The sequence below is a fragment of the Fistularia commersonii genome, chromosome 7 (genome assembly GCF_037954325.1).
Source record: "Fistularia commersonii isolate RoL2024-O1a breed Wild chromosome 7, RoL_Fcom_v1.0, whole genome shotgun sequence".
NCBI classification, from domain to species: domain Eukaryota; kingdom Metazoa; phylum Chordata; class Actinopteri; order Syngnathiformes; family Fistulariidae; genus Fistularia; species Fistularia commersonii.
Genome location: NC_141290.1, coordinates 6,684,827 through 6,702,314, shown reverse-complemented (window position 1 = coordinate 6,702,314; position 17,488 = coordinate 6,684,827). Strand labels below are relative to the sequence as shown.

Below are 17,488 nucleotides of genomic sequence, written 5' to 3'. Positions count from 1 at the left end.
TGCAGACGCGCGGTTATTACATTGAACTGCACTCCGCCGGCCTCCGCTCCGCACGCCGTCCTCTCCGAGCATAATGGAGGTTTTATTATAATCAAATAAATACGACGTGCTCGTCATAAATAGCCTACTTAAAAAGCCATTTTCCCCGCTTCGCGATATGTTCGGGTGTCCGTTGCGCCACATGTTTAATTCACTTCCGACATTGTTTGACGGAATGGGTGAACAACAGCGGCTCATCCACCCTTTTCTCACCTGCGTGTCGCCCTCAACCCAATAATCACGCCCCCCCCGCCCTTTGCATAAAAGCAACGGCGGCTTCCGGCGGGGTTCATTACTTCGCGGGACGGCGAGAAGAGGAAATGTCACCCCGCCGCTCGGCTTCTTCGGGACCTTTCGCTCTCTTCATCTCGCGGGAGAAACGCTGCGCTTGTAAGTCCCGAGCCAGATGAACGGATATGTCACTTTGGCGGGGGCAAGTTATTATCCACAAATGGGAATCATCCCCTACATGGGATATACAGTGCCATTGTCCCCTCCCCTATAGATCATCTGGTCAAGTCAGCCCATTTTACACTATGGAGATCTGAAAGGAGATGGGCCAAGACTCGTGTGTGTGTGTGTGTGTGTGTGTGTGTGTGTGTGTGTGTGTGTGTGTGTGTGAGGGGGGGGGGGTATAGCAGGTAGGGGGGGGGTCGGGGGAATCCAATCTCTCACACAGAGGAGCCGAGACAGGCGGGCAGATGCGCTCCGGGCGCAGACTAACCCCGTTGGTATCCATGAATGAAATGACAGGATTACAGGGGTATTAGGAAACCTGCTGAGATAGTTGATAATGCTGTTTATGGTCGGGCGTCACACAGCTTCCGGTGGTGGTGGTGGGGGGGGGGGCGGAGGGTCAACCTTTTTGGCTAATGAAAATATGGACTAGCCCGATCGATAGCCAACTAGAGAGCGGGAACCCAGTCGGGTGCTGGCTGTTCGGTGGACACGCGGACTCCGAGTCTATATTTTATTGTCCTTGGTAAATCTTCTCGAAAATGGGGACAGCTACCATAATCCCCACTACCCTGGTTAAGAACGGGATTATTGTTGTGTCAACAACTCCCATAGATAATGGTAATTACTGGCCTTGCTGCGGCGCCATTAAACTGAGGCAACGTCGCAAACTGACAGCTTGGTCCTAATTACCGAGATCCACCAATTACTGGCTCCATTTCATTATTTATATTGCTCAGCACACCCAAATAAAAAGAGACTTCAGTGGCTCTGGGCATGCACATCTCTGGCAGCTGCAGTGAAGCAACCACAGGACTCGCTGAATCACTTTTTTTTTTTTTTTTTTTTGTCAAGGTGTCATTCTGTTAATATACAAACGCGACATCATCGCTGCACGAAGGGGGAAGCAGATCAGGAAACCCAAGTCAACAATCAGCTGCTTTCATTTCCCCATTTGCTCCTTCCCCTTTGTGTCCCCAAACACACTCTCCACCATCCCCGCACCCGCTCGTCGTTGGCTTGCGAACCTACGGCGTCGTGCAGCCCCCCAAAATAATAAAAAATGGAAGAAAAAAAAAATGGATGTTCTAATTACACTCATATTCCATTCAAGCAGTCAACCACTTCAAGTCGATGTTGCATGGAAAAAATGATTCTGAAAACACGGTCTCTTATCTAGCGAGCGCATGAAACCCTCCGCGTACACTCCGGCTCTCACAGATGTTTTCCATCACCCTCAGCTGCTGAGCGGCGTCCAGTTGATGGCTGAGGGGCGGGGGGGTGTCGGAGCTTGAGGCAGGAGTGTGAAATTCTGCTATTGCTGCTCCAGTGAATGCCACAGAAACTTGGCAGATCATTGGGGAGATTTGTATGTCTGTGGATTTGACATGAAACTATTTGAGAGGCTCGCCTGCAGCACGCCTCCCCTTAAAGGGAGCCTGGCTGTTTTAGCTTATGTTCCCAAAAAAAAAAAAAAATCCCGGCTGACAGATTTCCCGGCTCCAGCGAGCGTAGATGGGTGATTAACTCGACAGTCTCATCTCAGACCAGAACGATAACCTCTACATCACGGCGGCGCTGGAAAAATAGGCTACCCGCTGAAAGCAAAAGGTATAATCCACAAATCGTAAGGGGTGGGCGGCGGGCGCAAACAAAAGCATTCACAGGATCAAGAGAAATTCTCGCAACGCTACTTAAAAAAAAAAAAAAAAAATGGTGATTCGCGCCAATTCGGCGAACTGCTCAAGGACGCTACCGAGCACTTGAAGCTAGCCCGCGCCGGAAAGAACGAGCAGTCGCGGCGCCACCCGAGTTTGTACAAAGGGACTCCGCCGTGGTGATCCTGAGCACTTGGTAATTAGGTGACAATTGTGCAGGGCGGGTCTGGTTTGCAGGGGCTGGTAGAGGAGGGCCTGGAGGGGCCGGATCTGTTCCAACTGAGCCCTGGCAAGCGTAGCGCTCTGGGCCTGTCCGGCCTCGACAGCTTGGATATTCACAGGAGGCGACGGAAAACTGGACGGCGGCGGTATCTCGCCGAAGGCGGGGGTTGGGGGGGTCGGCGGGGGGGCTCAGGGGAGGAAGGGAAGGAGCGATGAGTCGGGATATTATTTTGGTACTGCAAGGACATGGCATTTGCCGTGCTCCGTGGGAGGCCCTGGATCAGGGCTTGCAAACAGCGCGCGACGTCAGCGTGGAGTTACGAGCATTTGGAACCGAATCCTTGTGTTCTAAAGCCAGTGTCCCGGCATTGTCTTGCCTAACGCTGAACTTTTGAAGCCTTAAAAAAGAAAAAAAAAAAAAAAAGGTGTGCTGTAGAACTCTTAACCGATCCATAGGTCTAAGCATGGCAAAGGGCTTTGGGCTGAAAAGACGATTTGTCATCTGACGGGCTATTGCGCCGTGGCAGTTTCAGAGTTTCCGGAGATCACAGACGTTTAAGTTCGGATCACCACTTTGATTGAGTGTGACAAATGAATTATTCACTTTCATGTCCCGGGATACAGAGTTTAAATTCTGAGTCACTTTGAATATCAAAGAAGAGACTTTTGATGTCGGACAGCTTTCCCCGTACTTGATTAACCTGAACGAACTTCAAACATGTCACCGTTAGCGCGTCGCTATAAGCTATGTTCTGAACAAAACACTGAAATATTTCCCATCAAATGCATTACCGCCTGTGCAATAGCCCTCGCTGACCGTTGCCATTAAGTTTGTCAAGGAAGCATGTGAAGAATAAAACGCAGGGGTGTAAGATGAGTACATCGCTTCGTGCTCGGAAGTAACGCTCGTAAAACGTGTCGCACCACCATGATTGCGACGAAAATAGGACACCGGCAAAAAGAAGAACCGCGCATCCTAAACTGTTCATCACCAAGTACAGGCTGAGCTGGGCGGACCCTCGAGGGTGAAGTGATTGACAACCTCTTATCGCCCATGGATACCAAGAAGCGCATCATTACTTTACAGAAACGGAGTGTGGCGACAACAGAGGGGTCGGGTTTTTTTTTTTTTTTTTGGGCGGAAAATAAAATACGTAGATAGCGGAGCCAAAAACAAAACGGGCTCTTGGGGGCATCAGCGGGAAGTTGTAAAAACATGGCCCCTGCCTGGAGGGGAGCCCGGAGTTCACGACAACACGACAGAATTTGACAGAATTCGCCCCGGGACGAAGCCTCCGGGCCCGACAAACACACAAGAGAGTCGCGTTGTCGATTTTCAGGACCGTTTGGGCGATTTCTTGCCGTTGTCAGATTTTGTTGACGCTAAGGGGTCGGATGTGCCGGCGCAGCCAAGGATTTCCTTATTTGCCAAAAAAATTACTGATATGTAGCTTTGGAAGGCGCCGCTCTGAGACCGCAATGAAACCCAGAGACCTTGCTGATTTAAAAAAAAAATAAAAAAAGGAACAGAAGAAAATGCAGTCTTGGCGACTATAAAATCCATCACTAAAGAGTGCGCTGAGAAGCACAAGAAAGAAATGGGATTTGAAGTGGAGAAAAACAATTACGACCTTAGCAAACAGGTGATTACAGGAAGGGTGACTGAATGCGGGCATCAGACGCGGCTCAGAAGACTCCGGAACGGCCGCACGACGACAAACCACCCGCAGCTTTCGAGAACATGAAAACGGTCCGGCGGTAATCACAAGAACTTTTTAATCCGCCAGCTAATATCCTTCACCGTTACAAAAAAAAAAGCTCGCCATTGTCTCTGTAAAATGATTAATGCCATAGAGTAATTGCTGGGGATCTTCATCATGGCACACTTGATGCCCCGCTCCTCTTGGTAAACAATCGACCTACTGCAGCGACCGATTCGGACCCGCGGCTCGAGACTTGACATCTAATTAGAGCATTAGCTGCCTATGCAAATATCAAGGTTTCACCGCCTTGACCGTTTACAAGCCGGAAAGGGCACTACGTCAACAAAAGCGGCTTTCGCTGCGGCGCAAAGGTACCCGTCCTGCCCGCTACCTATCCGCGACGTAGCGGGAGCCTCAGCCCGACTCCCTTTCCTCGTCTCGGTCCTCTCCCCGAGGCTTGCTATCGCCCTGCTACCTCTACTTCTGTGCTGACAGCCAAACAATTGGAGCCAGAACTGCCTTAACCAGTGGAAAAGTGGAGGCTCAACTAATTAGAGGCACTCCCCGCCCCCCCCCACGCCGTCGCCTCCAACCCCTTCTGTTAACTCAAAACTGTGTGATACAGTTTGGGCCATTGTGAGCAAAATATAGGGACTGCAAGGTGGTTTCTGCTGGATGTTGGCCAATAGGGGACCATGGTAATTGCCTAAATCCCACTGTGGCAAGTGAGGAGACGGGAGTGTGTGAGGGTGGCGCGAGCCAAGGAAAGTGAAAAAAAAAAATAACCGGGACCAAGTGTTGTAATGGAAGTCTAACAATGCCACCTCCCACCCCCCAAAAAAAAAAAAAAAAACAGAAACTTTGAAAACGAGAACAGGAGGGTAAAAAAAAAAAAAAAAAAAAAATGACAGAGTGGCTTCTGTGAAGAAAAACTGCACAAATATCTGTAATGAAAGTGAGAACGGGATGACCCCCGGGTGGTACTCACTAGGGAGAGGCAGAAGGGAGAGCAGGGAGCGTCTTGGCTGCTGGACTGAAACAGAGAAGGGCGCAGCGGCGGCTGCACAGCGAACCCTCGCCGGACACTTCAATCACGAGCGGCCGGGGCCCCGGGCAAACTTGGCCAATTAGCCGGACACCGTCGCTGACCCCCAGCTTCATTAAGGGCCCGGGCTCTGCATGGGTTGGGGAGGGGGGGGGGAGAGAGGAGAGGATCAGGGAGGGTAAAACGGCAGCCAGCTTTTAGAGAAGGCTCACATATGTTTACAGGAAACGGGCACTCTGGAGGTGAAGCTCAAGGTTATATATAAACCCCAACAACTCGGGGAGCGCCTCACGCCGCGCACGCTCCCACCACCCGGGCTTTCGGGTCAACGTCGGGGCGTCGGTGAACATCTGTGGCCCTGCTCTTTTTTTTTTTTTTTTTGCCGCGTCTCGGTTCATGGGGCGACTAAGAGCTCGGACAAATAGCGAGCAAAGCATCAAGCTAACTCTCCCGGACACCTAAATGAATTCCTCATCGGACGGCGGTGTAAACCTATTAGTCGTCACCTGAGCGTCAGCTCTCAGCACGGTGTGTCGAAGCACTACGTTTTGGCCCCAAACTCCTTTAGCGTGGGGCTAATGGACAGTGGCCCGGTCTCCGCCGCTCGTTATTTAACATTGATTTTACGCGGCTCCGCCATTACTCACGACTCCCCGCCCCAAGCAGAAGTGTTTACACCTGCAGCTTAGGCGGCGGCGGCGGCGGCGGGCGGGGAGGGGCTGGAGCGTCGGGGTGCAGAGGGCATAGCTCTCCCCTCATTCCCACACCGCCGCTCTTGACAGCAACAGGTGTGGCGGCCGGCCGACACGCAATTACCAGCCTCGGAGTCTGCTCTTTGTGACAGAGATGACGGCAGATCAGAGGGGAGATCAGAGCGGCGGAGGGAGGGAGGTGAGAGACGAGGTGGAAGACGAGGAGTACCCAGAGTCCCTGGAGGGGAGAAAGTGAGGAGGGGTAGATATTTCCATTTGGCATTTGGCTCTGCTGATGTTCTTTTCTGTGCAAATCCCTGGCCGGCAGAAAGAAAGCGGAGGAATAAAAAAATATATACACACACCGTAAACCAACATGCGGGAAGTCCTCGGTTTACGACATCCTCGACCTACACCGTTTCGTGTTCACATCGCCAACTTCCATAAATTTACTAACAAAGTCTTGTTTCATCCTTTGGACGGACACATTTGCAACGTTATAACAAATTTCACGCAGGAGCTAGTTGGCTAGCGGATATATACGCTATAGAAGGAAGACGGCTTGGTTAACATTGGCTGGTAGAACATTGGTTTTTCTTTGTGTTGTTTTTTTGGAAACTTTTCGCCCTTCGTTGCGGCTCCGAGCGCGAGTCGGACTCTTCTGATGGCAGTGGAAAGCTACAGAAGTTAAATCAGATCTAATAAAATGCTTGGAAGGGTGATAAACGCATAGAGGTAGGAATGTATAGTACGGTATGAGAGTTCCAACTTGCAGAATAATAATAATAAAAATAATTATAAAATAATAATAAAATTACATAAAAAAATAAATAAATAAAAAAGAAGGAAAAAAAAAAAAAAAAAAGAATAATTGCATTAGGAACAGATTTCTGCCAGATCCAGAGGACCTCCTGTATACAGGCGTTAGCTCTGCGAGTGTGTTACAAATTGCACATTTCAGCTGCAACCATTCGGCGACTGTTTAAACGGGCCCAAACAGGTGAGTCTGGAGCACGCCAGGGGTTTCATTCGGGGCGTGCACGTCGTCCCCGGACTCCGGCTTCCATTATCCCTGCAAAAAGTATCCTCGGTATCTCCGGAGCGTTCTCCCCCCTCCACGCCCCCTCTCCGATTACAGAACTTCGATCAGGCCGAACGTAATGTTTGTGCGCTCCGCGCCCCGCGTAGCAATAACGGCTGTCAGAATCCTCCCGGCACGGTTGGGTGGAGAGGAGATGCCGGCCCTTTATTCAAAACAAACCAAGGATAAAAGATCAATGGCTCTTCTCTGGCCGTGAATTGGGAGGGAAAGTTCACAAACAGCGCAAGATTATGAGAGGGAGATGTATGTGTGGAAGCGCAGAGGCGAGGGGGCATCTGGCTCATCTGGGTGCTAGTGGCTTATTGATCGGTGGAGACACGGCTCCCAGCCATTCATCACAGGCCACTCAGGCCCTTAGATAACTCCGATGATAGCGCCCCGCTGCCGAGCAGCTGCAACCGGCCACATCCATTATCCTTCAAAGTGCAGCCCCGAGCCCGGGAGCAAACAAGGTGGGGCTATTGTGTGACCAGCCGCAGGGTGAGCTTGGATGGGGGAAAAAAAAAAAAAAAAAAAAAAAAAAAAAAAAAGTATGGAACCTGTGGCTCCGGCCGGAGCATACAAAAGGAGCAGAAGAATCAGGATGCTATGAAAAATGGGCTCCAGGAACCGGGAACACAGCGGAGAAGCTGTCTTTTCGCGCCGGAGCGAAACACTGTGACGGCGCTATTATTTTCACTTCTCGGCCAAACGGCATTAGCAAAGCTGTTTTAAAGCAGATAGCATTTTTAAAAAAAAAAAAAAACACACACACACACACACACACACACACACACACGCTCAAATGACAGGCAGCTCGGGAAAAACGCTGAGTAGCCGTGGATGTGTTTGGGTGAGTAAGGAGAATTCACGCGTCGGCCACGTGGGATCGGCCATAATGAGACATACGGGGGGGGAGATTAGAGAGGAAAAAAAAAAAAAGATGGAGGCCAAAGAGCAAAGGACATAGACGGTGTGAGAATAATAGAGAGTGGTTCAGAGCCAAAGAAGAGGCCCCTCAAGAGCAATTACAGGAACTCCAGAGGAGGTGTGTGTGCCCTGACCCCCCCTCAACCCCCTCCCCGGGCAGTTTCAGCAGCACAAAGCATCGCCAGACACACAAACCCTTAACACAAAATAGGAAAAAAGAACAACAATTGAAAGTCATGACGGCTGCAGCGAAGGAAGCGTGACGCATCGCGGCGTGGCGGCTCCGAGTCCATGCCGGCGTGGCGAGCGCTAATCAACATTAGCTTGCATGGAAAGGAGCTACCAGGAACCCCGTCTCCTTGAGAAGGAATGCCAAGTGAGAATGGTAGGGGAGGGGGTGAAAAAAAAAAAAAAAAAAGATGTGCAAACAGATAAGGGGGAGGGGAAATTAAATTAAGAGAAAAGTTCTCCAGCGCGGTATGCGCCATTGATTTCCCATTCTCTTGGAAACATTTAATGAGCTTAAATAGGAGCCTGGTTTGACACCGCCGCGGTGACTCGGAGGAGACTCCCAGTGAGAGGAAATCGTTCAGCAGCTGCGACGGCTACCTAAAAAGGAGGGGGGGGGGGGGGAGTGAAGGTTTTAATGGCAAACCCTACAGACTTGTGGAAGACAGATGTTAGGGGTGTGTTCTGGAGGCAGCGCACGGACGCCGTCGCTTCCCTTCTTCTTAGGACGTTGCAAAAAAAAGCTAATAATCGAAGGATTCAACAAGCGCCAATGGGTTGGCATTTTCTTGCTATCTCTCTGGGAGGGAGGACCGTGATTCAAAAAGGAACCATCCGTAGGTGCTCGAAGAGCCCGCAACCTTTGGCAGGGAGTCACCATAATAGTATTTGTAGTCAGGCAACACAATGAGGCTTCCCCTCATCCCCCCCCCCGCTAAGTGCGTCGCTTTGCGTGGGCGCTTTTCAAAAGACTCCAAAATAAAACCGGCGGTATTATTATGACTTGGATTACCAAATCACTTGCTTAATTCAATTTACTCCCAAACCCAGAGTGTTTAATCCGCCGGAAATGAAACCGCATTATCAAACGTCGCCATTTCGTTTGCCGGCTCGCTCGGACTAGCCTTGACTTGAGAGCGAAAGTGATCCTTCTGCATCCTTATTGTAGTTATTCCTTCTTTGCATTCAACAGGTCCAGAAGATGTTCCTCCTCTCCCGCAAACCCCAAACTTTGGCTAAAGTTGCTGGCTCGTTCCTCCATCCGGGCAGATGGATAGATGGGGGGGGTTTCGGACTCGCTGCCAACGGCGGCGAGACTATTTGCAAGCCTGTCGTGTGTGACATCCCATTGTGAAGGGGGTGGAAAAACCATGTGATCCCTCCAGTGATTAATTACGGAGACAAAAATAAATAAATCATAAAAAAAAAAAAAAAAACACGGAATAATCATCCCTAACCCCAGAGTGTCTTCTCTTTACAACTGCGTGGAAACCAGAGAAGTAGAAATGACAGGAGCGTCGGGGGAGTCGACGAAGGCGTCGCGTTTTCCCCATTCTGTACGGGCGGCGGCAGATCTCGCCGCTTTTGGGTGACGAGATTCTGCTCAAAGAGGAAATGCCAAGCGAGGCCCCCGCCGGAGTGTTTGGTTAAAGATGCTGTAACGTCCACTCTGACATTTAGTTCCTATATGCCGCGTATTTCCGAGCTCGGTGTAGAAATTCATAGGTCCTCCAAAGAACTCCCGCCTGTCTATACGTGCCCCCGTGCACGTTAATGAAACAGAAAGCTGCTTCTTTCGTAATCATGCTTTTAGCCCCACGCCGTCGGGGGGGGGGGGGGGGGGGGGGGGGGACTGGCTTTCCGGGATGCATTCTCACACTCTTCATTTTGCTCTCGTCCTTCAGAGGGAGATTCTGACAGGCCGAGCGTCGCTCCCGATGCTATAACCACCCTCCATTTGTATCAGAGGAGGGTACATTAAGCAGACAGTGTAATCTGCCCGCGCGGGGAAGGCGGCGAGCCTCCCCGACCCGCTGCTTTCTATCACTCTTTGCTACAACAGCTTGCCATTCGGCCCCAATTAGCGCCGCTCACGCCGGAGAAAATAACCTCTCGCAAGACCTTTAGCCGGAGGGCCGGATGCGAGAAATCGCGAAGGGGGAGGGGGGGGAGAGATAGGGGGTCACACGCAAAACACTCGGAATAAGTCATTTGTCTTTGTCGCGCTCGACGGCGAAACTGAAACAACTCTAAATTCCTCCAGACAACGTCAGGATTACAGTTAGTGTAATGCCTCACAGTAATGGCCAAAGAGACGGCTCATATTAATCTGCCCCATCATTATTCTGGAAACTTTTCCCCATCAGATGGTACGACCGGAGAGGAGGCGCAGGGTTCGGCGGTCCAACCCCGCAAAGCTCAGTATGCTACCCGCATCCCCTCCTCCTGCCGGGGCTTTGGAACAATAAAGAGAAATTTGTTGTCCCTGTGGTCATTTGTGGCGCGCTTGCAGTGGGCAGGCACAGATAAGACCTCGGATCGGCGGAGGCTGACATGTTGTGATTATCTCCCGCGGCTGAAATTGACCGTCCATCAATCCGAACGGCACGGAGAGACGCCGACAGCCAGGCTCTATTGTTGCTCCAAACGAGATTTTTATGATTCGCTAGCTGAAAAAAGAAAGGGGGGGGGGGGAAACAAAAAAAAACTAAACTTGGATTCGCAAATATTCTAGGTGCAGACGATCACTGAGATGTGTGTTCTCACAACACACACACACACAAGCTGAAAGTACCATCTGACATTCCAGGGCTCCCCTCTCAAGTCTCAGTCTGCCTTCCTGGCTCTCTCAGCACCTTCCCCTCCCCCCCCTCGCCGCCTCACGCCGCATGTTCTGGACCCGAACCCGAGCCGACACACCGGATGGAGGGAGGGGCGCTAGGAAATAAAAAGGGAGAGAGGCAAAAGAGTGTGTCAAGAAGCACATTCTTTCTGCTGAGCGCCATCTGGAAGTGGAAAGGTAGATAAACAATGCTGCGAATGCTGCCCATCTCTGCTTGGAAGCCTGCGCGCACACACACACACACACAAAACACACGTGCGCAGCATTGCCACCGATCTCGCGCCGCGTGCCAAGCATTGTCGGGGATTGGGCCTTATCAATCGTTGGCCAGATACTGAGCAGAAGCGCGAGGCAAACAAAGGCGGGGAACAAAAAATGGAGGAAGCTGCAGGCGACAATGAGAAACACAAATGAGATGATGGCCGCCGGCCAGCCGTCCCATCCGGGCGGCCCCGACCAACACCGTCTACTTTGGTCAAGTCTGCCACCGACTCAAAGTGTCTCCGTTTGCAAGAGGAACGTCTCACGCCCGACCGCTCTCCAAGTTTCTACGGCGGTTTTAACAGCGGGGGTTTGCGGCGACGCCTTCCATTTGCATTCAGTCGGCCTGTGAGACCAGCTCGGGGGCAAAGTTAGCCCGTGCGTCTGAATCCTCAACCATCTCTTTTTTTTTTTTGCATCCCAGCCCGCTCGGCATGTAGATTACGGCGCTCGCGGAAATCTTCATGATCCCGAGCGCGGGGAAAACAAATGCCTGGTGGCCACCCTGTCCTGAAAGATGGATGCCAGCCTCAGCAGGGGAGGTGACATGAACACGGAGGGCCGAGCTGAAAAGACTTTGACAGCCCGTCCCTCCGGTAATAACGGGGAGCCGCACCTGCGTGCACCTCACCTCCGCTCGCTTTCGCTTTCTGTCTCCCCGAGACGCCGCGGCAACTTGCGGCGGCCTCCCCCGGCTCCACTGGCGCCGGCGGAACAACAGGAGGGAGGCATCAGGTGGCCAGGGCAAGCAGATGGAGAGAGACGGGCCGGGGGGGGGGGAATGGATGGAAGCCGGGGGTTGACAAATGAGCCTCGTCAGGTAGCATCCAAAGACGTGACGGGGATTGAGGGTGGAAAAAGGAAAGGTGCGTGTGTGTGTGTGTGTGTGGTTTGGGGATTCGTATGCAGAAACATATTTGGAAAGCGCTGCGACTGAGAAGCCACTTAATAATTCTGACTGAGGAGACAACAAAACACTCCTCCCTGTTTCCCGGCTAGCTTTTTACCACGATTAATCTGATGGCGGACAAAAAAATAGCGGAAGGCCGAGGCGGGGGAAGAGCTCGGCGGGCACCGGAGGGGCCGAGGAGATCGGGGTCAGGCGTGTGATATATTAATAATATGAATGATGAGGAGAGTGAAGAGAAGCTCGGCGGAAAACGGGAGGAATGAAAGGAGCAAAATATGCGCGCCGGAGGAGTTTTTTTTTTTTTTTTTTTTTTTTTTTTAACAAGTTCCAGCGCACAGATGCAACAGGATGTTTGTTACGACTTGCTTCGGAAAAAAAAAAAAAAAGTAGGACCCAATGGCTTTTAAGAGGGTTTGGGTGGAATCTGCTGTTATTAAACGGCGGTGAGAGCGTTTGGTCCCAGCGCCAAGCAAGGCTAATTAAAAGACAAGCAGATGTGTCTGGACATCAGTGCAACACACACACACACACACACACACACAGCGCTGTCTAGATGGGCCGTTTTCCATGTCTGTAGTGCAATCGCATGCAGCTGAGGGGAGGTCACTGCGCTAACTAGACCAGGTGACGGCGAAACTTCACGCCTGCTGGAGATCCCCCCCGGTGCCTTATTATTTTCAGCTATACAAGGCAACACGTCCCCCCTCCGTACTCCTCCGCTGCTGCAGGTGATGATGAGAGTTCGAGCTAACGCCGACCGATTTGGCTTTCTCGCGTTCCTCGCCTTTGTCTGGCCTACGCCGCCAAATTGTACAAACTGCAGCTGCGCGGCCCAAGATGAGTGACATCTGCATCCGAACAGCTGTTTTTTGTTTTTTTTTTGTTGTTGTTGTTGTTTTTGTCTCCTCCTCTCTCGCAGAACCCATGTTAGCCGCGGCCTTTCGGACACCAGAGCGGCATGGACGATAAACAAAGAACCACGCATGACATGAACCAACACCAACAGCGTTTTATCTTCATTTGGGCTGTCGGTCCCATCCCCTTGTAATCACCGGGGATCCTAGGTCACACACACACACACAGGCGGCAGCTCACACACACAGCAATGACTAATCACCCATCTGGAGCAGCCGTTCCCAGGTCGGATGACAAAGCAGCCGTGGCCACAAATATAGGCTAATGCTCTTGCCGACAAAAGGCTTAGGCTGCATTACAGGCAAACAGAGGGGTTGGAGGGGGGCGGCTATGACCTGGCACAGATGAGCATGGACAGGGGAGGAAGCGCGTGACATCACAGATAAGGGTGATGTAGTCGCGCTTGCGGCTACAGGCTACATCGGCCTGACAACTCTGTACGTGTGCGTGATTTCAAGCAGCGTCTGCTCCAGTCAAGGGCAGAGGGAGGGCGCGGCCAACCGGGGAGGCGATGGTATTTTAATATGCCCGGGATGGATTTTTGAAACGAAAAAATCCCGCTCGTCACCGCGCACTAGCACGCTAGCGGCGACACGTAATGCCTGTTTTATCCCGCCGCGACCTCAACCCCGGTACCCGAGAACCGCGTTTGCAGCCGATTCGCTAGGCGTCGGACACAGGTGAGGCCGATGCCTGCGAATCGGGGTTCGGGGGAACTCGACTTGGATGGGAGCCAGACGCTATTAACAGACTCCGTGTCGGACACAATGGGTAGAACATGACATTTTCAAAAGGCGCAGGAGGACTCGAGTGGAGTCGCGGAGAAGAGCGTGAGGCAGCTGTTCCATTCAGGCCGTCTGATAACAACATCGTCTAGCGCAAACAAGGCGAGGGACCAAAGGCAGCACGAATACCAATCACCTCTTCGATAGTCGACGCCAACCTCGGGGCCCGTCTGGCTCTCCTACTTGTCGCTCCGGAGCGGAGGCAATCGTCAAACAACGCGTTCACTTCCACGCGATCAAGGTTAGAAATGAATCTTTGTTATTCATCAGACAAAGGACCGCACCTGCAAGCAGTCTATTTTTGTATTAACAACACGTAACTAGTCCTGGGTGTCAAACCTCGAGAGCCCGTCTTAACGCTCGCACACCTGTGGCACCGTTTTAGATAGTGACTTGATCCGTGAGCCTTCCGGCGGAAACTAAAGCAACGACATGTAGAGCAGGGCTGGAAATACAGCTTCCATAGAGATACCGGTAACTGAGTCCTCACAATGTGACTTTGGGGGAGAAAGGCAAACATCTGGGACAGATCGTTTGGTGGAGGAACACTCAAACGCATTGGGTTTCGGTTGTCGCGGAATTCGGGGTCGTCCGAGGACGACCCATCCAATTCCTGGGATTTGGAAACGGTTTATTTGCTGGGAAAGAGGCTCAGAGCACCATGCCCACCTGGTTGTTTCTTTCCCGTCGCCGAGGATGGTACCGGACCCAAATCATTAATTATCCATGTGTCCTCCACAGTCATTCCACCAGGGATGGAGTGCTGATTTCCTACCGGAGCCAAAACCTTGGCTTTCTTTTTTTTTTTTTTTGGTATTATTTTATATACAACCCGGGGTGAAGGATTTTTCACTTGGCAAACAGGAAAAACAAGGAGAGAAAAAAATAAAATTAAAAAAAAGACGTGCTGCAGCAAATGTTACTGTATGGCGGCTTAAAAAATGCAGACAAGGAAATCATTTTTTTTTAATGGGCCTGTTTCCTGAACTAAAACACAATTTGTTTTGAATATCCAGTAAAGCGCATATTCATTTGGGTAAAATTATTACTCCATTACGATCATAATCAACAGCTCCAGCACCGGTTGCTAATAATATCGCAGTTGTTCTGGCCATTAAATGGCAGCAGATTACATGGCATTAGTCACCACGTGAAGACTGTCTTGAGAAGAGGGAGAAAGAAAAAAAAAGGAAAGAAATAAACACACTTTTAAGAAGTTAACTTTGTTACTCCGAGCAGACTGGGAGGCAATTTTGTGTTTACAAGAGAGGTGTTTATTTAGAAAAGTCCCCGGAATTAGTTGGCTTGCAGAGGCAGCCACAGCAGGGACCGTCTTTGTCCTCGCTGAGCATCGCCATCAGCCCCTATTTTCTTGTTTACTTCTCTCCTTCCACGCCACCTACCCTCCGTCAAATACATGATAGTAACCTCATGCCTTCGCCGGAGTCCCTGCGTGCTCGGGCATGACGGGCACGGCGCCGGATGTTAGCGCGCAACTGTTAGCGCTACTAGTATGATCGGCACGAGGCCGTCCACATCGATCCGGGATCTGTCCGAGGTTTCCGCCCGGTAACAGGCTTGCTCCTGGGGTGAAGGTTGGGTTCATCTTAAACAGATGTAATCCTTAACATGCCAAATCGTTAAAAGGTTTTGATGTTTGTCTCATACAAGAATGTGTTGTTAAAAAAAAATTGGTATTTCTTTAAAAATTGCAATTTATAACATTCCAACTCATGCTGGGTTGATGACATAGGTTGGTTGCATTGTATTAGCTTTTGCTTTACAAAATATTGTAATAAAGCCACCTTCTTCTGCTTTCGGGTGCAATTTACAATCCAAGGGAAACAAAAGGGAGTGACGCGAGGCTACACAGCTTTCCAAGGAATGGGAAATTGCTTGTGGATGTACAGGGCTTCCTCAGGACCAGCAGCTGTGTTCTTGACACTTCTCTCCAGATGCATTAGACACATTTAGCCGAACTAAGCTGCTCAAAGACCTCACAGGTGCTGCTGGTTTTAAATGGACAAGAAAAGCCAAACGCCACGCCTACGGATTTCTTTCACAAGCGTACAAAAGGTCCGGGGGAAACAAGCAGAGCCCGCTGAAGAAAACACCACAGGCAGGAGACGCTAGAATGTCTCCGGAAAGAATTTTGACACCACGCTACTGCAGAAATAGCATCTAATAATAATCTGACGGTCGGTCAGCACAGCGGTCAGTAAGTTTATGGTGAAAAGCCAATGACGAAAAGCAGAGCTCCTGACAACAGGTGCTCGCTCTGTTAGCGTTGCAACGCAGTTGCCGCGCTAACACCGGCAACTCGGACCAACTCTTGCCATCTTTATTCGTCTTCACGTTGGAGCCCATTTGGAATTCTGTTTTTTGGACTTCATCGTTCCCCTCCTCGGGTTACCATGGGAAGGTTTGCACTGATGCCGTGTTTTTGCAGTACAAGGATTCGTTGCGACGTAAACAACAACGGTGGCCTACGAGTACAGAAACTACCGTAATTTCCGGGCGATAAGCAGTGACTTTTTTCACGTAAACAACACTGCGGCTAATATATGGATTTTTTTTGGGGGGGGGGGGGGCTAACGAGCTTAACGCCGCTAAAACATTTATCCTCGTCAAATCGGAATGATGAAATGACCAGGAAATTCTGAGTCCGTTCAACTCTGACACCGAAGAAGACGACTTTGCGGGTTTTTGTGCGCAGGAGGAAGCCCGAGATAGCGATCGGCTAGCTAATGCGGCTTATGTTGAGGTGCGCTCAATAGTCCAGAAATTACGATATATGTTGAGAGATTTTATTATTGATAGAATTGGACAATTGGTAAACCAGAAATCCTTTTACAGAGTCTAATCCAGACCTGCTCTTGGAAAGGGTCATCAGATGACTATTTTCTAAACAACATCTGACTTAATTTGCCGTATACATGAAGCCCTACCCCGTGCATCGGCAATTCTGGGAAAACCAAGGGTGGGAATAAATAAATGAATAGATAAACAAAACGGCAACATCCCATACCCCGGCATGTTCGCATTTCCTCCTCGGCTTGCGGTTCAACGCGTGCTACTGGAAAGAATTCCGAGTCAATGGCATGCCTTTGTATGAACGCAGCTCCTTGCACAACAGCATATGACAGCATGGTTTATAATAGGAAGCAAACACTTGGGCTATCAGTAGGCGGCAGGGGTGTGAATGGAAAAAGATCAAGCTAGCTGTGCCGACCCTATCAGCTTCTGCGTAGCCCCTGGCCAGGTGAAGAATCGCACGCTGGCACCAAAGACGGGAGAGAAAGGACACTTTCATTACTCAGAAGATAAGATCTGGAGAATACTTTGAAAAAGAGGAAAAAAAAAAAAAAAGGGGGGCGACTCTTTTGATTGCAGCCCACGCCGCGAATAAGCAACCAACAAGGGCATCGATTATGAGTGGATAAATGGAAACTCAGGGTTACGCAATACTGTTTTTTTTTTTTTTTTGCCAACTCTTTCTCGAGTGATCCCAGGATATAACTTTTTTTTTTTAATGTGACCTACACAGTCGGTAGGGGAAAGTGGCTCAAGTACTTTGGTTCTTTTCGAGCTTGCCAAAATGATTGGCAATGACACTCATTTCTATTATATATAGGGATAAGTGAATTAAAATACTAATGGAATCCATCTGGCTGGTAATGGACTTTGGTTGTAACGATCGGTCGCAGTGAGCTCTTCCTGCGTGCCGCATCTCGCGCACACACACACACACAGCCAAAAAAAACAAAGGGATGCTACGCCTGTGACCGTGGCTCAAGTCCCATTAAACTGCTAGGCTACACCTTCTGCACACACAAAACCCACAGCAGTAATTGGTTCCTCTGCACCTTCTGCCCTCTCTAGACGGGGCACCTCGGAGTTAACAGAGCGGGTGGAAGGGGCAAACACCACCGGACCACTT

The 17,488-nt window shown here is 50.4% G+C and overlaps 1 protein-coding gene across 2 annotated transcripts in view; it reads right to left on the bottom strand.

Annotated features, from left to right (window-relative positions):
- The window catches only part of plxnb2b (plexin b2b), a 101,018-nt gene that overhangs the window by 73,616 nt on the left and 9,914 nt on the right, over positions 1 to 17,488 (bottom strand). Inside the window, exon 2 of one of the 2 annotated variants that reach the window (XM_086149420.1) lies at positions 5,067 to 5,253. The exons of the other annotated variant lie outside the window; for it this stretch is intronic. The gene's annotated coding sequence lies outside the window, so the exon portion shown is untranslated. The remainder of the gene's footprint in view (positions 1 to 5,066; positions 5,254 to 17,488) is intronic. 2 annotated transcript variants of the gene reach the window in all.